The 24,394-nt window shown below is 40.2% G+C and overlaps 1 protein-coding gene across 5 annotated transcripts in view; it reads right to left on the bottom strand.

The window, feature by feature from the left end:
- The window catches only part of MAD1L1 (mitotic arrest deficient 1 like 1), a 353,278-nt gene that overhangs the window by 270,364 nt on the left and 58,520 nt on the right, over positions 1-24,394 (bottom strand). The window lies entirely within an intron of this gene.

Raw genomic sequence — 24,394 nt, forward strand, 5'->3', positions numbered from 1 at the left:
AAGGGGAAACAGAGGAAGCAAGCAGGAGGTGCCAGATAGCAGACGACAGAACGTTACCTTCAGGATAAGCACCTTTATCTTCTGCCTGTCCTGGTGTGACGGCACACTTGGCAGATGTCTTTGCAGATGGAAATCTGCCACAGGACTCCAAGACACAGAAGAGGGGGTGGATGTTGAACAATGACCACAAAGCCAAAAATAAAAATCCGCAGCTTTCTGAAAACCTGAGCACTTCCAGTGACATGTGGTCAAGAATGGCACGTAGTGACTTTTAGTGTACCTTATCAGACGAAAGACATTTACCTTATGAGCCTGAGCAATATATTAGATATCCCAATACGTGGTTCTCATTTAACAATCAAGTGGGGATGAGAAGGAGATGCAGAGCCAAGAACTACACTCGTGCTTCCTTACAGAGCATCCATAAAGCAACTTCAGTCCAGAGATAAGGAGGGAAGGCAGCCAAGAACTGATCAAATGAACCAACAGAAGATGTTCAGTCATGTCACTGGAAGTAAACCACTTTAAAGAAACGCAGCTCAGTTAAGTAAAGAGAGAAATCTGAACAAATACGAATTCATTTCAGAAGAAGATGCTCCTAACAGGCTCTCCATGGGCAGCAGCACAAGCAAGTTGGCTGATAAAGCAGATTCAGCTGCTAAAGCAAATGGAATTCACATTCGCATTTAGTTAGTGGAAATCTACTAGATACCCGAGGGTGATGAACATTAAACAGTGTGAAATTTTATTGCATTTTTCTGCTCCCCTCCTGGGATTTTTATGATGATAACCATTCTTTGCATATAAACAGCGTCAGCTCCAAAAGCTTCATTTTAATCGAAGATGTTCCATGAAATTTTAACATGTGCAAAGGCTTTGAGTGTCAAGGTTTCTTCGTGAAGAATGACATATTTAAAAGAGTTAGTGAATTAAACCTACATTCATGTTGTGAATGGCGAGGTGACTTAGAGATTAAAACCCAGCAGGTTCTGATGTAGGGTGAATTTGTTCCGTCGATAATTTGCAATTTATTTGAATACTCCTGGTGTACAGAAACTTGCTTAACTGTCTTGTCATGCAGAAGATGGATTTCCTGAACACCCATCTACATTGTTATTAACATTTCTATACAGCCGCACTTTGCGATGAATACAGGAGTATTCCATTTCAACAGACTGCCCGTGTTCCTCCAAAACACTAGTCACAACAGTCTCACTGGGTCAAACCAAATTTAATCCGGCCCAGCACTCTGTCTTCATTGGCAGCCAAGTAGATAGATGGTTTTGGAAAAGTACAAGAGCAGGACAGAGACACAGCAAAACTTCTGCAGAACGTTCTCCCAGTCGCTAGCAACTTATAGCTCAGACACGTTCTGAATCAAATGTGGTTGGTACCTTTGCAAATAGCACCAAATATATTTTTCTTCCTGTAACGGTTTCACTCTTTGAACTTCTGCAACATCCTACAGCATGTTATCTCAAAGCTTAATCACTGTTCATCGTGATTGTGTTTAAGACTGCAAATTCCATTTGTTTCTCTCTAGTTACCGTATATCAGACAGATAGATAACATTAGACAGACTAGTAAATTATCCTGAATACAAAAAGACGGTAACAAGAAAGCATGCAAAGGAAGTTGAGGCAATAAAGACACATGTCTACATTGTAAAGGGTCAGACAATACTTCACTAAACAGATACTCTGTCTAGCTGCAGGAACTACTGCATAGAAATGAACAAAAATCCCCTACAAATTAAATTGTTTCAACATTGTTTTCACTGATAGTACACAGATAACAAATCTCAAAAGAAAATCCCAAACCAGATTACAACTAGATTTTTTATAGCCTGAAGTATCAGATAAGTTTTATGAGACAGAGGGCAGAGTAGCTGCACAGAACACCTTTCATTTAAAAGACAGGATAATAAATGAATATAAAAAACAATGGAAAGAACAAGGAAAATAAATACAGACTTGTTGTCCTTACTCTGTTTACAGCTTAAAAGGCAGATGGGAGTGCTGCAGCTGTAACACATCCAAAAACTAACCAGGACTGGTATTTAAAGCAAGGAAGACAAAAGACAAAAAGAAGTGAAGAATCTCAGAAAAGAGAAGCTCAAAGACTTCAGGGCAAATGAAAAGGTAATAATAAAAGGAATTTAGCCACCAGTGAAATATACACAAAAAAAAATAAATCAACAATTGCTACTGAAATCGGAGTGCTGGATTAGAAGCAATGCTGCAGTCAGGAAGCTACAGAAGTCCCTCTGGATAACGGGATCTCCCAAGGCGGAGAGGGATGTGCTCTCAGGGCGACTGGAGAAGGGAGGACGAAGCATACCCGGTGCTTCCCCCTTCATTAAAAGCACTGCCTCAAAGTAAGAGCGTACTGAAAGAAGTGGTACATGGTTTCTCCTGCAATGTTACAGAGAAGGGAGGACCTAGAAACAACTACAGGGAGTGATGTTGCACTGGCAGTGCACACCGGCACACCTTAGCACCTGCTTTTTACCATGTGCTCTGATCCTTATGTTGAATCCCCAGCACAAAGACACCGAATTTGCAGGACATGCAAGAGACGTTTAGGAAGCCTTCATACCCCAAAAGCAAAACCACTCTCTCATTTACTCAAATAAGAATCCAAATAACCCACATAGGAAGACTACTTCCCCACTTGGATCCTTTTATTCAGATGTAGGGGTCTTCCACTGCTTTCCACCTCTGAATTCACAAAAGAAAAAAGATCATTTCTGTCTACTCCAAGTAAACTCAGAACAAAAACTACAATGATGAGAAGCACCAATAAGCAGATGAAACCAGAAAGTTTCCATATCAGAACAGGCAGTTTCCTCTACCACTTTTTTTTTTTTTTAAACATTTCAGCTACATCTATTGATTTTCCTCCTCTTCCTTTAGGGAACATTCACAGATGTGCAAAGCCACCTCTAACAGCAACATTAGCTGAAGCAAAAAATGAAATTTACACTTGACTGCTTTCTTCAACAATGTGCAATCACCATTTAATAGGAAAATGGAGCAGAGTGCAAACAGGAAAAGGAAAGGCCTGATTAAAACCCACCAGTCCTGGAGCTGACGATTCCCCTGCCACGGAAACATGGCAAACACGTCCCGCGGAGCACCCCAACCTGGCAGGTCCCTCCGTCCCTGCTGCTGACACCCGGCACGTGCTGAGATCATTGGAGCAAGGTGCTGAGGTGCTCCTCAGCCTCTCCAGCACCAATAAACACGGGCAGAACCGAGGCAGAAGCACCGAGGGAAGGGATTTTTTGCTGATAGGCAGAGCACTATCAGATGCATCAACTTGTTTTCCTTTTTGCTCGCAAAGCAAAGCGAACGCTTGAGCTACGCAGTCATGAATCTTGTTGGCTAGCTAACAACAGCCAAATCCATTAAGAAAATGGATTTCCAGGCGGTGGGGCTCAGCCCAAACTCTGAGGAGCTAGCTCCACAGCCTGACCTAAAGCAGCTCACAGACTCCGCCGCAGGGCTGCTCTGAAGGCCCCGCCAGCACACAGCACAGGCTGGGCCGCACACCCCATCGGCCTCCAGTCAAAGTCCCACCACGGTGGGATTCATTTCTGTTACCAAGCAAGCAAATAAAGAGACAATCCCTTGTTTTAACTGTGCTCCAAAGCCAGGTACACGTGTCCCAGGAGCCAGCTGTGAGAGGCCTCCCTCAGCGCTCGGCTCCCCTGCCACCGCACCTCAGCGGCCTGCGGGATGGCGGCCGAAGGCACTGAGTGGGTTCTCTGCGAGTATCTGGCTTACCGCACTGCCAGAAGATTCGCTTGCACACTCAGACCGTACTTGACAGGTTGATTTTTTGTTGTTGTTTCATTTTTTAACATCTATGTTACAGCTCTGTTATTAACGGACTCTCATTTACACATGCCAGAGGATGAGAAAAATCACCTAATTACCTGCCTTCCCCGTCAGTGAAGAACAGGGGGGTACCAATTTGCTTTCCACTCCCTTCTCTTCTTTTTATACACATGAGATTTACCATTCACTGTCATATGTGAGCTGGAAGAATCATTTTCTAATTATCAGGATTTCTCACACCAACTTTGAATTGTTGGGTTTCTTTTTTCCTCTTAAATTAGGAAAATATTCCTTTCAAACAATGTTTTGCTTTCAGTGGGCTCTGAGAAAAGTCTGAATTTCTGCTTAGTTTTTAATCGATATTCACCATACATTATTAATAATGAAACCAAAAGAACATGGATAAAGCAAACAAGTAAACAGATCCATTTCGGTAACTTACCGGCAATATGAATAAAATGATTAGAAAAAGCTTTTTATTTTTTGTTCCAGCTAGATAGAACCTTCACCTCTTTATTTTGTCAAGTATAGCTTTATTTGTAATATGAGGGAATTTAAAAAACAAGGTTTTTTGGTTTGTTAGCCCACTGTCTCAAAAATCTTAGATTACATATTTACAGTCGGGTTGGTGCTGTGATGCTACACAGCCAGAAGACAGCAAGCTCAATATCACCGAGGGACGATCATCTCCACCAACTATCTACTGCTCCAGCCAGAACCTTGTGGAAGTCAGCACCAAATATTCCACAGTGGGATGAGTCAAATGACCCACTGCAGCTGGGGAGCGGTTCCACGGCATCTGATTTTTGTAAACCTGCACATTCACATGGCTGGGCAGCTCAGCTCCTTCCTCCGTGAGCCACCCTACCAAGCTGAAGGCAGCTAGCCCATCCATCCCGCGAACTGAACAAATGGGCAGACATTTCATGGGTAAAACCTGCTGTAATTATATGTTTTAGCAAACTCAATACATACAATGGGCCCCTTAAGCAGCTGTCAGGATGGTTAATTATTAGTAAAAAAAAATCTGCCACCAAAACTGGTTTCTAAACAGCGTCTCCATGACAGTGAGGAATTCACTGTGCCCAAGCCAGAAAGATGGTAAGAGGCAATGGGCACTGCTAATTTCAGTCTCACTCCTGTTTGCCCTTGTAAACTGAAAATACTGACAACATCTGGCTCATGCACATCGTAAAGCTGCAGTACTAGCTGCAGCCTTATCTGGCTAAACTCAAATTGCAGATCCCTTCTAGATCCCTCAACTGATACAATGCAAGACTAAGTAACCACTACAAATAATCTTTACAGCAAAAGCTTCCCAGAGAAGTATCACAGAGCACGCAGTACACTGCTAACATCTACAAAACTAAAAGATAAAGACAGGAATTTATCTAAACCAGTTGCCTGGGGCAAAACATCTACACAGATAAGTAACGATCAGAGTTGCACTGCTCAACTGTGTGATATGCAGTAGCTGTTATTAAAGTCACTGAAGTTTGATTATAAGAAAGTGGTATTGAAACAAACAGGGATCACTTCCCCGTTTTAAGTGACTGTGGGAGAAATGACACAAAGGATAACAAAGTGAGTGCTCAACAACACAGAGCCTTAAGCCCAGCTCTTCAGCGACAGATTGTAGCTGTCTGTAAATTGTATGTCCAACGCGCAACAGAAACAAAACAAATCCTGGAAAAAATCAACACACTAATGTTCCTCACCACCTACAAAAAAAATTACATTGAAGCACTCTGGAAAAATTAAGGAAGGGCAAAATACAAAAGTAAGAAGAGATGCAACAAGTCCAGGGTAAATAAACAAGAGGTGAACAGCCAAATAAATACAGGCACAACGTACAATCATAGTCCTAACTAGGAAATGATATTTTAAGGGAGAGGACAACTGAAACAGCCAAACTGGAATTTAGAAACATATCAGCCAGAATTTCTCTGTTGAAATAGCTTTATATAAAATAAATAAATAAATGTCAAGAAGAAAGCTCCAGTTATATATTTTATAATCAGGCAGTTCTGTTAAACCAACAGTCTTGGTAAATGACTTTACATTTCTGGGTAAATTCTCAACTTAAAAATGACATTGTTTTATGCTTATGCATTTAATTCCAATGCTCCCAATGCATTTAATACAAGAGATGTAAATTCCAAATCTCAGAAGCCGGATGAATCCAAATCTGGCTGGTTATGTACATCCTTCAAGTCAGAGTACAATCAGCAAAAACACACAGCAAACAAGTGGTATGTTTTTTGGTTTTATGAACGTCCCAGCTTCAGGAGCATTACAGGAAATCAGTATTCCTGAACTGGGAACCCTTCCTCATCCCACTCACGGGCAGAGGCAGGAGCCACACACTGCAACGCTTTGGTGCTTTGCTACCCAGACAGAAAAAGATTTAACCTAATCTGCAAGAAATGAAGTCAAAACGCCAGCATCCTGCAAGTGAAAAGATTAATCCTGCTTTGAATTAGATCCATGGCAATGATAGAGCGGGCCAGCAAATTTTGCATTAGTGCATAGAGCATTGAGTAACAGATATAATTTCTCTCCTCTATAACATATTCCACTTGGATTCTCGCACCTACACCATCACCATGGTACCCAACTATGTTCCATTACAGCAGCAGCATTACAACTTTGACATATGACACATAGCTCATGTGTTTCTTCCCTTCTTCCCATTCACAAAGTATGCAGCTTTAATTCACTACCCATGTTTTAAACTTTTCCCAAACAGAACTGGTAACATTATTTTAATTATGGAGGGTAATACTGAAATTACATTGAGCTGAGAAAGTAGGGGATATATGGTGGCTTTAAAGAATTTGTTTCAGTTTTTGAACAGCGTAAAGAAAACAGTACCTCTTCAAACAGTGATCCTAAGAAAGCTCTGTTCTACATAAAGAGCTGAGATAGCATTACAAGAAGTCTTTCAGATATCCCAGGCTCCGATAATTAGTGAATGTAACCATTGAGACTGTAAGTTTCCCTGGGAAGTCACTGCAAAGCCTTAATAGCAGATTTATCGCTGTGCCACAGACCGTGCAGCTGAGCCTGAAACATTTTGTAATCCCAGAGCAGAATCACACTTCAGTAAATTGCTGCATACTCTACCCCAGTCAAGAAAAGACAGAGGTACACGTGCACGAGGACAGGCTGCCAGCCAGCTGGTAAAAGACAAACCCAGAGTTTTGGCTAAACCAAACAGACCAGGAAAACTGCTGTAGGTACAGATCGGCCCTGCCGTTCACAGGAGGCTGTACCATAGCTCCTGACTTTTCCAAATATCTTAGTCCACAAACCAGTATTATCTCTAGAAACGTTAATAATTCATTTTAATACTAGCTGTTAACCCAAGAGTAGCTTTGAGGCAAACATGAAGATAGACTGAAGGCAAATGGTGGTGCCATAAGCTAACAGAAGTAGAAGAAAAAGCAGCTTAATGAAGGCAATCCATTCTCTAAGAGGTTCAATCCAAGATTCAGCAGTGAAAGACCTTATTTTGGTTAATTCAAGCAGATACTTCTCTGTATATAGCTTTTCTGATCTGTAGAGATCAGCTAATCACAAGGTGTCACAGGAGGGTAATAGTTATTGTTTAGCTCTTCCAAAATTCTATTAAAAAACTACAAATACTCTCAAAAGACAAGAATTATACTTGTTTAAACTGGACTCCCTGCCACAAAGAGAATCAAGAGTTTAATACACCTTATAATATAAGACAAATAAAAAAAAAAGCCCCAAGGTCTTCCACCTATGAGCAATACAAGAACAAATTAAACTGTGCAGGAGGAAGAATAGAAAGGAATTTTCTCCTTTCTTTTCTCATATGTCTGTGAATTTTCGCTTTATAAAACTACTGCGGGTGACTGACAACATGGTAAGTCCTCAGTCACACAGACAAAAAATTTCTACTTCTTTGACAGAAAAAATAAATGTGACAGCGAGTTGGCTATGTTACCAGTAATCTGAAAAGACCGGGCCAACATGTTTTCCAAATGAGCGTCAGCATGCAGCAAGGACCTCTGCTAGGATCTGTGCGCATCTGAAGTGCTCTGACTTGAATTCTCTCCAATTCAGACCCTGGCTAAAAAGCCTGCTGTCCTCCACGTACCTGTAGCATATGAGCCAGAGCTCTTGATCTGACACCAGAACCCATTTACTGAAAACACGGGAATTAATTACAGGTACTGATATGATATTTTATGACAGTAAAATCTGGCATGAACTTGAAGAGATGGTTAGATTGTGTTCCTAAAGAGCTCTGTACTTGGATCCATCCAAGAATGAATCTTTTGCCTCAAGGTATTCCAACCTACAGAACATAAGGATATGACTAGATAAACTACTGCATTTTCTGGGAAAAGGTATTGAAATTTTTGTTTTGACTATGCAACCTTTGATGCTTTTGTTTTTAATGCAACTGATTAAAAGCAGCCTATCTTCAATCTCTAAATACAGTTTAATTTCTTCACTCATAGTAACAGCTTACCAGCTAATCTACATTTACACCATGAATTCCACATCCTCATCTTGATCTCACAAGCCTGAGAGGTGTGCAAGGAAGTAATATTTATGGAGTGGGGAACTCCACAGCACACGCATGGCATGAACATGCAAGAGAACTCCGTCATGACAAAAATCAAAGACCTACAAAGTTTTCCTTTGATCTGACATTAACGTAGACAATAAATCCAAAACTACACCAAACCAAGGCCCAATCTACGGTTTATTTAGCCGTATCACCAAATCGAACATGCCTAGAGATTTTTTTTTGTTTTTATACTATTGCTGGAAATTTTAATAGAAATGTTATTGTACATTTGACAACAGAACAAACTTGAGGGATTATATCAAATCAATTCCACTGGGATTTGTGTCCGCTCTAATCCCCTATTCAGTCTCAATCTCATTAACATACCAGGCTTAATTGGCATTTCATCCCTGCATTGTGTCTCCAAAATGAACAAGGTGTAATTATGTTAAAAAGAGCACTTCAACGGTTTTAGTTTAATTCATGTCATTCATCCGCGTCAGAATGAACGCAGATGTTCTATTGCGGGATACAGCATGAGATGAGCAGCTTTGAAACCACACTTTTTGGTTGAAAACTTTATGTTAAAAAAGTTATTTAAGTGAAACGTAAAACACAGTATTTTCTTCCTTTGTTTCAGTTGCTATACAACATTAACTTTCAAAAGCTGGTTCTGCTTAATTTGATTTTTCATTTTCAAATGAACAGCTGTGTTTAAGTCTAAAAGCCCTTTGTTTAAGCATACAGAGCCCCAGAAAAGGTTTGAACAAAGCATCTTTCTGTAAACACTTGATTACCAGGAAAGGCCTGGCTTTCAAAGTAATCTAGGGGTGGTTTTGCTCTAGGTTCTCTTTTAAAGGAAAAAAAAAAAAGTTGCATCACTTCTCAGATGTCAAGCAACAAAAGCAACAAATGTTTTACTAATTGCATGGGCTTCTTGCATTCAAGGTAAATAAGGGAAGGCAGAAGAGGGTTTTCCAAATGGCCACTTTCAAACAATTCTCCCTTCCCTTTCCACAGTTACAGGCACAAACCCGTGCTAATGACAAGCACTACTAATAAGCATGGTATTTTAATTGTCAGCAAATCAACCATTCTTAAATTTTGTTGTCAGATGGGTCCTCTCTAACACTGCTAGCTCCTGGACAAACGGAAATTCACGCTACTTTAATTAATATTTGGGTTCAACAAAGCTACACAGAACAAGGTCATGAGCTAGGAGTCATTTAATAAGGATTATTTAACTAAGTATTATTGTGTATTAAGAAAAACGCTCATCAAGGAGGCCAAAGTATCTGTCCAAACTTTCAGTTTTAATGTTAATTTTGCTAGTGCTTTATTTCCCACTTAATGGTTCTTGTGAGGAAGTAAATGCACAGGTGCAGTTCTCTGTATTAAGAATGAGAGAAGCGACTGTTGATGAAAATGTTTTAGTAATTTGAATATATCTCCTAAGCCATTCCCTGTATTTTCCCAACTAGAAAAGATTTAAAAAAAAAAAACTATTGTATAAATTCTGTAACTCCCTAATTACATGGCATTGGACAAATATGGGAGAATTTAGAGTAGCAGGTAAATACATAATTAGGGAATTAAGATGTATTATTCAGAATGCGTAACAACGATAACTGACTCAAAGGTGCATCCAATCACAGAAGCAAGCGAGGTACCTCTGTAATATCCAAATGCACCCTGAGTAGTTCATTCACGAACTGATTCAAAAGGTCATGTAAAAGGTTCTGGTCAAAGCCAGCGTGACAAAAAAAACTTTTAATGAAAGCACAGACAAAGCATTCATTAAAATAATGTTGGTTCTTTTTAATATAGTAATAACCAGTTTTAAGGATTCTTTATCAAAGTATGACACAGATTATGAAATCACATTGCAAATTCCTGCTGGCTTGTACCTATACAGAACACTGTGCTTTTTTTTAAATAACCTTCAGAAAAGAAAATTGCTTAATGTTACCGCAGTACTTTATATGTAAATGTATTCTAAACTATTCTAATAAACAAGTAACATAGCTATAAGCACCTAACAGTACAAAGTCCATGTTTCTTGTTTTTTCATCATTATTATTTAAGGTTAGACAATCATTGTATGCATCTTTTTCCTTCCCTGTAATACCTGCTTGCTAACTTCATCTACACATGATAGACGGTAGATGCCTCAAGAATAATTCTCTTGTGAAAATAAGCAGCTGGTGACAGGAGAACTGAGAATTCACAAATTCACCCTTAACTCTTCAGTCCATGATTTAACCTCCAGTGTTAAATACAGGTACTCACATGCTGATATCCAAAATAATCTGTAGGAAAGGAACAAATAAGGAGAAAGGAACGTGGTTTTCCAGGCTAATAAAGAATCCACAGAATAATTAAGCCCAATTCTTCTTCTTTTTTTTTTTTTTTTAAGCTAATTAACCAAGATGGTGAAATCCATAGGAAATAAAGGCTTTTCCACTGCTCGTGAAACTACTTGTTTGGTCTTTCAGATATGAGCTGCTAAAGGTCCATTTAATCCCTAAAAAGGACTTTTAGGGTCACTGGGAAATCTGAGAAATGTTTAGAGACATTTAAGCATATGCTCATTTATCCTATCCAGTTTAAAACCAAACACATCAGTGGCCCAATTCTTCTTTGAACTGAGAACCACACTGCTTGGAGACAGTATTGCACTTCACTTGTCCTCTGTCCTCTACTGAAGATGAACACAGGAAAGCCATACAAGCAGCAGAAGCTAATCAAGGAGAAGCTTATTGCAGGTTTCTCTTCAAATAAGTCAGATTTAATGCAAAACAAATGTATTCATTGATTGCCAGTAATAAAAGACTGTTTATTTCATGCTAGTGTAACTTGGGAGCTAGAACTTATCTCCAGCAATACCATTATGCTTAATATTCAAAACTTATAAACAACATATGACCCTCTGGGCTTGGAAACAAGTCAAAAATCTTATCTGTGTTTTCACTTCAATATTGCATTTATGACCATACACTGCAGTTAGAATATAAACAATTTTAAAACCACCTGCTTTTGAAAAAACCATTTGCCTTAATTAAGTATTTTCATACCAAAGTTCTCCAGGTTATCCAAGAACATTTGTTTTCCTTTCATACATACAAAACAAAGCCAGCATACAGTATTAAATAAAACCATAACTATAAAACAGACAAAATAAATGTCTGGGAAAAAAATCACTAAAATATTATTATTGCAAATCTCAAACATCAGAAAAAGACCTTAACTTGCATCACTGTCTTCAGGGATTTGAATGCATGCCTGGTTTGAATGAAACACCATAAAACTCCAAGTTATCCTCAATCCCAGTTGCATATTTTCTCATCTTCTACTGACTGTGCTTTTGGCAGCCTCTTGTCCTGTTAAACCCACATCTCGTCCTGCTAAACCCACATCTCAAGTCTTTTCAGCGAAATCCCATTATACATCAGTGCAGGGCTATCTTAATCGGGACGCTGGGCTGCACACTCCTCATCTCTGGATACCACACCTCCCAGCAGGTGTTATTTTGACTTCCCTGATCAACATTAGCAATGGTACTTGCGTTTTGCACGATCTCTTGGCAAGCACAAGCCTCTGCAACCTTTTACAAAGCACCTGAAGGTAATAAACGTGTCATGTCTGCTCAGGAGATGGAAACTGTCTACATCTAGTCACACAGAGGACAATGTCCGAACCACTGCAGAACACATGCCTCGTGGCACAGCCAAAAGGCAGACGTGACTCAGCAGCATCTTCTGCTGCACAATATGAAGCCCTCACATACAGCCATCCAGCAAGAGAATATGGGCCCAGCAGGTGACAGTTACAAGCCTCTGTGAAGAAGGGCAAAAAGCTGCAGGGAGTGGACTACCAAAAGCGTTCACAGGGCTTGCAATTCATTCCTGCCCTTGCCTGAAAGCTCATCAAGAAGCAAAAAGGATCATCTAAGCTGTTCCTAAGTGCTGCATCTGGGTCACAAGAGCCAAGTGAGCCATCCATTTTAATAAAAAGTAGATTTCCATGAAAATCAAAAGCCATGCATTTTAGTTGCTGAAGAATTAATGAACTTACAATCAATAATATTTAGATAGAGATTACACAGGTCATACCATCAAAGAAGAAGCACGGAAAATTCATAACGGAAGGTACATAAGAGAAGTCATGCAAATATGGACTTCAAATAATTTTAAGCTTGTTCCTTAAACATCTAACTCTTAAAAGGCAACTTTTCTGGAATGTGTGGTAAAGCAAATATAAGTGCATGAAAAGTGTTTAATACACAGTTAGGGAGGTTACAAGTCAAGCCTCCTTCCTGTAAAATCAAACATGCTAAAATGATGCAACAAATCAATGAAGGTAGGTAGGGGGGTAAGGAACAGTACAAGAAAGCTCGCTTAATACAAAGAAAATAGAAGTGCAGAGGACTGGCAACATTAGCAAGTGCAGTCAAAGAAAAAAAAAAAGATAAATACAACCAACAGCTATCTTCAGAAAACACTGAAAGCATACAACATACAAACACAGGATAAAAGGAACAGTCTTGTATGTAATGAGAATTGTACCAAGGATGAGAAAAATGGTTCTTTGTATAGGTACAGAGGACTCTACATGTACACGAGGAAGATAAACTAGAATACCACCTATGTGAGCAATCAATTTTCCAGCAACATCGGGAGGTGGAGCTGGCTATTGAATAGGTATCAGAAAAGATTAGGGAAAAGTCAGGTGTACTGAAAGCAAACAGAGAACCACATTTAGATAATTTTCAACCACTGCAATTAAAAGCAATGCCACTGTAAGTCTCTTACGCAGAACAGAAGCTGTAATAAGCATTTCCTCGGAGCTCCAAAACCCTGAAGACATTTGACTTTCAGCTCAGTTCCAGGTACAGAATCACAGAATGAGAAGACAAAAAAAGAGGAAGACATTAAATCATAAAGCAAAATATTTAGCATCAGTTATTTTTAGCTGGATCAGCAGAAGACGACACTGAGGTAAATCATAAGTAGCAGAACTGAGAGAAAATTCTACGACTAAACAGAATTTATGTTAATACTGCCTAGGATAAAAATTCAGGAATCTGGCAGAGGCTAGTCCTTAAGTCAGATCTTGGCTACAGTATTGTGTATATAACTTCTAAATATTTTAACTGAAGCTTTCATTACAGGCAACCAAATTAAATCAACATAGAAAAACTACTCCAGAAAAAAAGTATCCTTAGTAGCTCAGGGATATATCAAATGTTAAATATTATAGATTGTGACACAGCCATATTGGACTTTCCCTCTGATACAGATCAGAGGATGAAACACGGAATTCAAAAATCTCAAGAAATCAATGAAAAGGATATGACACAATACCTACAAATCTGAAGTCTGGTCTAGAATCCACGAGGCTCCTTCCAGTTCCTTCATTTCCATGATACTGTCATGACCAAGCCACAAGTTGCTGAGCAGCACCTGCCTGTGGTTAACCACACAGCATGCTCTACAAAACCCTTCATTATAAAAAATAAGAATATTCTCCCAGAAAATGGCAAGTACAGGTGTGCAAAGACTTAATATAGAAAAAGACATTAGGACTGCAACCTGCGTGATAATCACTCTGGGTGCTTGGTCAGGCTTGCCTGCTGGTGTCTTGATAGGTTCCTGCCGAGAAGAGCAGCAGCCTGATGATTTATAAAGCTGTGCTAGTGAAAATAAATAAATAAACAAAACAAAAATAAAACATGTGTACTATGTCAAAAAAAAATAAAAATCAAGGACTCTCTTCTAGAAATGCCAGGGAGAATTTCATATATTTTTCTTTAAATTTTAATGAAACATCAAAATGTTTTAGTTTTTTTCCCCCCTGTATGGAAATCACATTACATTGTTGGGAAGCGTGCTTTCATGGTAGTTCTATTATTAAACCATCATGAAAAATGTATCAAAGATGGTTCAACAAAACTATTATTTATTTTCTCCAAAGTGAAAATATAAAACCAACCCTTCAGCACAAAACAACGCAAAACCGCAATCTAACAGAGCGTTAAGAAAATCGACCCAAATTGTCAACTTTTTTTCTGCTCGTGCAGTATTTCCAACCTTCGATACGCACATTCTCATAGCAGCAAAACCTGCACACGTCCAGCCCCGCTGTCACAGCCACCCACGGCCTTGCTGCTGGCCACTTTCCAGGCATCTCCAGAGGAAAAGGAGGTGCAAGTGGAGCTCAGTGTGAACTCATCCTCCACGTTCCCCATCCCTATTTTAAGTAGTCCCTTGGGAGATGTTAAAACTGCCCAGACATTTCACAGATCAGCCCATGCCTCCCACGTCGGAGCTTGGGCCGAACAAGGCCTCCCGACAGCAGTGAGGCCTCCTGACTCCCAAGGAGCGGCCATTTCAGGCCGCCGCAGCTTTGTGTACCAGCATCAAAAAACACATCAGGAGGAAACCACAAGGTCCTGAGAAGAGGCTGAAAGCAAGACGCCGCAATAACAATTCCTCCAGCTCTCTGCCTGTGTCTGAAAGAGCGCTTTGGGAGAAGTGACAGGCAGGCTGAGGCTGCTATCAGCAGCAGCCTGCTCCCAGAGACACATTAGATGCGAGCAGACAAGTCAAGGCGCGTGTTGTGTAGCACATGTAGGTAATTTTGATGCTCATGAGAAGCGTCAGATCCCCAGCACACATTTCACCACTGAAAAAAGCATGCTATGGTGTGGACATGGGACATCATCGTGTCAGTAGGTCCATGGCACAAGAACAGGACCCCAGCGAGTCTTTGAGAGCTCCCACCCTGGGCTCCGAGGAGCTGCAGTTACACAGCTCTTTCTTTTCCACAGACACCTCCCACACTCTCCTACATACGGTTTATTAATAAGCCAAGGAAATTTATTTACAGAATAAACTGACCACACAATCGTTCCTGGATCTCCAAACAGCCTCTGAATTAACTAGGTCTTTTACACATTTCGTATTATAAATACCACATCTTAAAAATTAACGAGGAGCCCTTGACAATCGTAATGCGTTAGATAAAAAAAGGTTTCAAGAACACACCATCAAGTTGTAGCTTCTTTGATGCTACTAGGAGAACATTCCTCCCTCCCTTTAGTTTTCTCCTTTTATCCATTAGTATTTCTGCCTCCTTCCCTTTGCCTGTGACAAAGTAAGTACCAAACCGGATTTCTCAGCACAACACAAAACCATTCCTCAGCTTGGCTGTTCTCCTTTGCCATGAGCAACCTATAATCAAGAAGAAATAATAATCATAATACAAACAGCTGGATTCATATTCCCCTCCACAGATTCCATACCCATACATCTTCTGTGCGAGGAGGTGAACTCTAAATTTCTTATGGTTAAATGGTGTTTGTGTAAAGAAAGACTGCTTCACGCTGGGATGATAGCTTCATTTCGTAGGGTTGTATTTTGTGGTAACTTTTCCCTTACCACGCCACCTGTTCTCCTCCAGCCGGGGACGGGAAAGCACAATAGCAAGGTAAAATGGGAAACAAATGCTTTCAGGCTCTTAGATTTGAGAGTTAAAAACAACGCCTATTCTTGTGAGATTGGGAAGTGCTGGCTTCCTACAACCACCCTTTCAGTTTATTAGAAATCCTCAGTGTCTGTTAATAACTTAAGTCATAACTTTGCCTCCTGAAATATTCATCAATCCTGTATTGTAGCCTCAGTTTGTAAATGACATTTGCTTTTTAATTTTATAAATTCTATAAGCAGCAGCTCCTCACGCTATTTTTCCCAATAATGAGCGGTGACTTAGAAACAAAAAGCGTACCAACCAACAGCAGCTTGCAGTCATCAGCGCTCATTTCCTCAGCCAGGCAGAGCATGGTGAGTCAGGCCACACCGCTAAATCCCTCCACAAATCCTTGAAAAAGTCTGCAGCCACAGGGAGTTTAGATAAACTCTGTGAATGATTTATTCTTGTTCTGAAAGCAAGTTGTTTCTTCATTTTAAAATGAGAAACGGTACACAAAAAGCTTCGGTTCACAACCCAACTCATACACCAAACAAATTCATTTCATATATCGCCCGAGTTTTGATATTTTCCCTTCCTCCCTACTCCTTATCCCAATTAGCCTTTTCAGTTGTCAGCTTCATGGGTGGCAAACAGAAAACTCTGAATACTAATGCATTATCCAAACCAGCCAAAGCAGCTGGCTGTCTGAAAAAGCAAGGGAACATTACTGGTCTTTGCAACTCCGAAAAAAACAACATGACCTACACGTCCCTAAGCCCTTCGGATAAACTTGAGCTGGTAACTCAGTGACAAGGAATTAAGGAATTCAAAGCACAATGAAATATTTGAGAAAAGCAGGTAAACAAGAGCACAAACAGTTCTAAGGTGCAAACAGCACTACTTTAACTTCATTTTTTTACACCTCGAACAATTAAAATACGCCAACAATCAAACAAATCCACAACTTTCCCAGTCTATTTACAAGCACCGAGATATTCATGCTGCATAGGGGCATACGGAGGAAGAGATCTGTATATGTAGAAAAAAAGGATCTCAACTCCCAATCCTGAGAGCCTTTTCTTAGCAAGCTATTAGAGACAGTCCTGAACTGTTTAATTATCACTGAATTCCTGTAGAACTTAGGTCTCTAAGTTACTTTGATACTTAAAATCTTTCCTTCTGTTCACAATCTGCTCTAACACAACTCACATACTACTCCAGGCTACGGCTAAATTTTTTTTTTTTTCCTACTGAGGAACCTTTATTGGCAGTAAAGCCTAAAATAATAGAGCTTGGAACTTGGCCTAAGAAGGTTGTGCACAAGCTCGTTCCTACAGGAAAAGCAATTGCCATACCTACAGTCATGTAACCTCAGGTGTATTCTGACCATCCCTATTGCTCCACGAGGAAATCTCGCTTGCAACAGCAGCGGATTATCACCATGTTTCTGTATGTGTATGTTTTATTGCACGAGTTCAGTAGGCATGAATGTCAAGAATTGGTACCAGTGGCAAGAGCCAGGATCGTTTGCTTTCATCACACAGCTCTGACAATGCTTCGTAACACTAACCCTGTGCTACACTTGGGCAGCAACTGTACCTAAAAGATTCAATACAGCCACCAGAATCCCCTCAGGATAGTGCTGGGAGCCTGCGCAACAAGTGCCAAGGATTTTATTTGTTGGGTTTGAGTGTTTTTTTGTTTGGTTGTTTTTGCTGGGGGCGGGGGGACAGTGATGGGATAATAGAAAATGAAGTTCTTTTCACAGCTTTCAAGACTTGTTTTCTTCTAACATACCTCCCAACAAACTGTTCAAAGCTAGCCCACCACAAACACTTCTCAGCGCATTTCCTCATAAAATTAGTCACCCAACAGTTATCCCCACAGTTTATTAAATTCCCTCTGCTCTGCAGCCAACTGCAGCGCAGCTGTGCACTCAGAATGATAAATACCCCAGAAAAGCGTGGAAGAATCCAAGATACACTGCTTAATTTTGTTTGCTCCCTAGCCCGAAGCCACCTTCTCCTTTGACAAGATATTTGATATTGGCTCAGAAGCCGTGTGTTCCTCTAGGCCATTGTGGGACTCTCAGCCATGCGCGGCACTGACAGGAGGGCTGCAGAGATGGAGCCAGGGCTGTAAACAAACCACATCCTGTTTATGACAGCACAGAAGAGCCATTTCCCTCCTGCTTGGCACTTCCCAACATGTCACTTGGCATCTCCTCGTTGCTTTGGGAGGAAAGCTCATTAGCAAATTCATTTACTGCTAAGAAATTCTCCTCTTGGAGAACTTTATCGCAAGTGGGAAGCACCGGGTCAGGATCGCAGCACATGCAAAGGGGTCAGGAAGCTAATGGAAATTGTCAATTTTCCAGGCGAAAGAAGTGAAATGTTTCCAAATCGCTGTGTTTTCCATGAAAATAAACGGGTGAGAAGCTGCAGCTATTCACTGGCCTCTACCACAGCCTTTGTGGCAGATGCTGTGTGCTTCAAAGCACAACAGGCTATTTCTAACTAAAGGACCTTTCTACGATGCATTTTGGTCTTATGACTATTCAATCCTATCTTTCCCTACTGAAATATAGATAGCATAACACGAACTCAGCGCCTCCAGAACAGACTATTGTTAGAATGTCCTTCTACCAACCCCAGCAGGAACCTTAGAAAGGGGAAAAAAATAAAAAGCACACATCTTCCTGTTTTCCAAACTATTTTATCCGTAACACACAAGGCTGGATTAAGTTTGGTCGATAAAAAGTTAGAATTTTATTTAACAAGCTACTTTATTCTTTCCATCAACTACTGCCAGCACAAAGGACGCACACAATCACGAACACGGTAATACACACCTAGGTTACATTGCACCTGCGGGTAGGAGAAAGGAGAAGCAGCCCACAGTCCCATCAATCACAGCAGCCTGCTCTGCACTCCTCTAAAGGTGACTTGAAAATGGAAAATAATGCTGGGTGAGTGCTTTAAATAAGAGAAACATTTACAAGTGACAGAAGCAGTTTTTAAGACTAGCAAGGAGTGAAATTATGGCATGGCATGAGAGAAACTGAGGGCACAAAGCCATCGGTGCCATGGCTGGAATAGTTCAGGATGTCACCCTGCCAGAGGTGGGACAGCAAGGCAACAGCTGCAACTCAATCGGCTCCACAAGGCATCAGGTAAGAACTAATCTGACAAGCCTTCACAGCAAGACCTCAAAGCACTCACCTGATGAGAGTATTTTAAAATAATCAGATAACTATGTAGAGTGTCCACATCACAATCATCACTCGGTTTAAACTCCAGATGTGGTGCTAATCATTTGACTCTGGCACAAAGATGACATGCAAGGAAGGGCTCTTTGTTTTGGTAAGCATTCGGTACTTCAGCCTTATAATTGTGCACCAGATTGAAGTTCTTCACCAAACCCTGAAACATTATTTTTAAATGTAGGTTTAATAGGGGTTGGAGGTGATATGTAAATCAGGTAGCAGAAGAGTTACCATTAGGTAACTTCTTTATACATCTTCAAAGGCCTTCTTTGTAAATCTTTCACAAGGCGACCAAAAAAAGTGCACAGAGCTGTTGTGGTCTGTTTGTTTGTTGGGTTTTGTTTGTTTTAGTTTTTTTTCTCCAATCCTTCCAGGTCATTTTCAAGCAAAAACCCTGCGTTGGAAAAACTAAGAGCAAAGCTTGTATAGAATCAGCACTTACACAAATTAGATCCAATGAATTTCCATATGAGGCGCCCTAAATTTCCACAGACAAGAAAAAGATAACCCCAAATACCAACAACAACACTAAAGAAAAGGGCGACTGAATCTGGGACTTTGCCAAAGGTAACTTGATAAAAATAGCTCAATCTTTAGCAGATGTGTGTACAAAAAAAAAAGAATGAGAACAGCATTCTGCACAGAAGATGCTAGCACAAAAAATGGCACAGATCAGGCTGGAAACACCTGTTAAAGAACTGTTCCTAATCTAAAATCAGGAGTACGAGATGGACAGATGGACTACAGGGAGACCTGGCACAGCCTTAGTACCCGCTTAATCTCCAAAACAATTAAGATTAGCATCTCCATCACAGGGACATTGATGAGCCTGCCATAATACATACACCTTAAATACAGCTACGAATGCAGAGAACATTGTTTCTAAAGTTAGGCTGGATGAGGTCAAGTCTGATAAGGAGCAATTAAGTGTATTACAAACTGGGTTCAGCTGGCTGCGGGGAATCGATAGCTCCCCCTGGTTCTGTGTCCCTGCAAGGAACGAGTCAATCAAGCAAGCGCCTCGCTCTGCTCCCACACAGGAAGCAAATCTGTTCACAGGCCTGGAACAAACAAATAAACGAAACTCAGCATTAGACAACACCCCAAGTTTTTCCTCAGTGCACGACGTTAACAGCAGAGGACTGAACAGGCAATGGTAGCCGTTGCACTGCATTAAAAGAAAAAAATGAGGTAGAGTATGATGTTTTTGTGTAGCAAAAATGTTAGCAATGTAAACAAGCAAGAAAATGTCTGATATAAACAAACATGAAAGACATGAGGGTCACAGCAGCTGCATTACTGTGCATCTTACACCTGAAATGTTTGATTAAAAATACTTTGTCACTGCAGAGAAGTTAACTCACACCTACCTATTCCGAGTACAGGACAACTAATGAATTGGAAAACTGATCTAACGTATTTTGAGCATAGTTGCATCTCAGTTGTATCTTCAGACTAAAATGTATTTTAAATTGTTAAAGATAGAGAACACATCTACATCCAGCTCCGCCAGCTTCATTTCTGCACTGTATTGATCCAATCTACACTAGATTTGATCTGCTAAACACCAACTTTTGATGCAGCTACTGCAAACAGCTAGAGAATACAAAAAGCCCCGAAGTACACACCTCCTGTATCATTATTTACCCAAAAATAGGAATAGAGGCTTAATTTTGTACAAGGCTTTGATATTTGGCAAGGAACGGTACAACCTTCGGAAGGAGAAGAAAGGACAAATTCCAAATTTGTCATAAACCACCTCTAGAATATTTGGCAAGGAATCAGTTCCAGACTACTTCAATCCTGAGACAGAGATTAAATAGGAATAAAAATAACCTGAATTAACTACATGGGGTTATTGAAATCCAACAATCTCTTGGAAGTTGAGCCTCAGTCTCAGAAGAGGTGCAACAAACTCAGCTCAAGATAGCAGCATCAGATAAAGTCTATTACAAAGCAAAAAACTCAAAATAAAAACTCTCCAGAGATGAACAATGATCTTAATTTAGCCATTGTTTCGATCATTATCCTTCACCCTCTCAACCTAAATGAAAACAGATGCCAATACAAAAAATGTCAATGTTTATTGAACACTTTATTAAGAACTCTATCATTCAGTGATGCAAAATGAAAACGGAATCAGTATTGCTTAGTCAAAGCTCTAAATCCAGCTTATTTAACACAATTTAAACTGTCTCAGCTTTCCCATGTATTAAACAACTTTCGCCAGATAAGGGATTTCAACACTTAAAACAGTAGAACAACTTAAGACCATCTAGACATACTGTACAGTCTACTCAGCTAGGCTTATCATTCCTTCCTCCTGTTTTCCCCTACCACCTGTTTTTACACCTCCTTGTTACATCTTGAATTAAATTACATTGCAAACTAATTAAGATAAGAACCACCCTTTTTTTTTAAGCAACTGGAACAATGAGATCCCTCTCCCTGGACTCAGGGTAATAAAGACAAACTGTAAGTTGGCTATCCCAGAGGTGGAGTTTCATACCTTCAAATATATAACACAGTATTAAAGACAAGCTGGAGAGGAGGAGAGAGGTGGCGTACAACCACACGATACGTAGGGCCTCTCCCTCACGGGGTGAGACCAAATATTCTTCCAGTGAAAGTGAAGGGTGGTTATTACTGCAGGTAAGAGTCTTTCAAGGCATATGACATACGTACACATCATCATTTCAGTAAGCTCTCATGCAGAAATCCTGAAACACTTCATTATCATCGTTGTTCATTGGTCTTCAATGTACAAGTGCCATACTGAGGCACCAGCAGCTTTTAGGAGGAAGGCTCAAGTACTCAGCTACTTTGGTTAAACAGCTTGAGTACAACAAACTCATTCCCACTCCCACTTTCCTCCCATAGAAACAAATTAGATGTGAATATTTAGATAAGGGCAAAGAAAATCCAACTCACTAATGAGAGCACTGTTTGAATGTCAGTCTTACAGCCCCGCACGCCTACTGCAGTGACTGAACAGTGTAACATTTTCACATCTAAAAAAAATTGTTTCATAAGTCAGCTTTCCAAAAAAGCCCATTTGTGTGGAAAACCTCTCTTGCTAGATCTAAGCAAGAAAGGCCTGCACACATGGACCCAGGCATCTTCTGGTAAATGGAGGAAACATCATCTGCAGATGGCATTTTACTTACTGCTTTCCAAAGAGTCTGTGTTTGCCCCAGGCACCACTGCAAGACATACGAGCTTCTGTTTTGGGGATTGATCTAATTTTATTGTTTGCTGCATTTCATAAACTGCTACTCTGGGTAGAAGTGATTAATAGATATAATACTATTTAACCTCCTCCAGAAATTTTCCAGCAGAATAACCAGAATAAACATAACGGCATTTTCATGGTTTCCCATATTAGGGTATTTTCCCCTCTGTAAAGCAGTAGAAGTGAACTTCAAAAATAACATTTCAATCTCTATTGTAACATGTAGGTAAGCACAAATTTTGAGCTACTACAGTTCCGTAACTCTTTTTTTAAACAACAAAATTAGATTTGACATCTAATAAAGCCATATATGTAAGACTATACAGCCATTTATCATAAGATTTGGCAGTATTCAACACTTATTTTTAAGGAAGGAGACTGATTTTAAAAGTCAACAGTTAAAACTGCAGTTTATTTTTGGTTGCTGGCACTTAGCTCGGCTCTCATTTCTTGTCTCTTCAGCTTCCCTTTCCACCACACGAAGCAGGTGGATCCTGACAGCAGAGGCCATGCTGCGGCTGCTAGGGAAGGAACCAGAAACTGATTGTCCTGGGGAAGGGAGACAAGCACAAGGGCTGCAGAACACGAGGTGACGATGCCAAAAGGGAATACTGACGAGAAACCCTGATGAGGTACACTGAATCATAGAAAGGCAGTGCAAAAATTTACTTATTAAATTTATACCTAATCCATTTAAGCCTAATTATAGGCATATTAGAGGGATCGAACATTTTTTCCTGCAATGCCTGAATTTTTCTCCCTCTCAGTTCTGTCCATGTATCAGTCTTCTTGTTGTTTCTTATGCTCTTGCTTGGAATAGACAGCATATATCTTCATTTCCTACTGGGAACACTACCTAGATGTGGTGAAAGAAGCTGAGCAGACATTTTGGTAGTACACAGCTGAACGGTTAACTCTTACATTTTAAGATTAAAAGAGAAAATAATTCAGTCCACAAACACAGAGTATATTTACCCCCCCCTCCTCCTACAGTAGTCCTTCTTTCGCAATTTTCTACCACAAAGTTATTTATAAATTAGCGCAATATCAAGACTGTTAATCCTCAGAAAAATCATTCAATACAAGATCAGAAGACACAAAAAGGGAGATATTTTTCGTATGGAGAATTCTGAAGTGCAAAGTCATTAGGGGAAGAGGGGTCGATTATGTCCTTAACTTGCTCAGTCACAAAATGCATGTCAGGAAAAAAATACTACTCTCTTTAAACAGCTGTCATTCCGCAAGTCACCCAAGTCACCTTACTGATGCACTTCTCTGCCCATGAGAAATTATTCTGTGCACACACACATCATCAGATACTACTGTTGTCCACAGAACAACCTAGCTAGTAAAGCCCTATTTCCTCTGGATTTTTGTTGTACATCTGCTAACTCTCCCTGTACGGTAATAAATCAAATGCCCTCCCACGTCACCCTTATCAGCCCGACATTGCCCATGCTTCCTCTCCTCTCACCTCCCCACACTCCCTTCATATCCTCTACTGCTTAAGAACATGTGGGCTAGAGAAAGCACATACTCTTCTCCTTGCCACTCTCAAACTAAATTGAGCGAGCCAGCTGTCTTTGCATTTTGCTTAAGTGAAAGCAAGATACTTGCTTCCCTCCTTTTCAGTTTGCACAAAATGCTGTGGCTTTAAAAGACCTCCACAGCTCTCACATTTGACCAAGCTAGCCAAGAGGCTGAGACGGGAGGGCCACAGACTAATGAGCAACACACACTTCATTCCCATACGAAACTAGACCAAAAATTAAGTTTTCCTCCATTTTCAAATAATTTTGTCTGCCAGCCTAGAAAAAAAATCTGCTATGATGCAGTCAATGCAAAAACCTCAAGACCTCTGTATCTGTTTGCCAGCATGGCATTAAAACTGGAGCACACCGGGAAAAAAAATAAAATAAAATAGTCAAAGGTTCAAATCTTTGTCACCTACAAACCCTGAGTCAGCCAGAGTCTGAGGTTTAACAGAACTTTGGTCTCCTACACAGCATTCTGGAAAAATATTCTAACCTCAGCCAGAC

Source organism: Anser brachyrhynchus (assembly GCF_964034855.1).
Source record: "Anser brachyrhynchus genome assembly, chromosome: 15".
NCBI classification, from domain to species: domain Eukaryota; kingdom Metazoa; phylum Chordata; class Aves; order Anseriformes; family Anatidae; genus Anser; species Anser brachyrhynchus.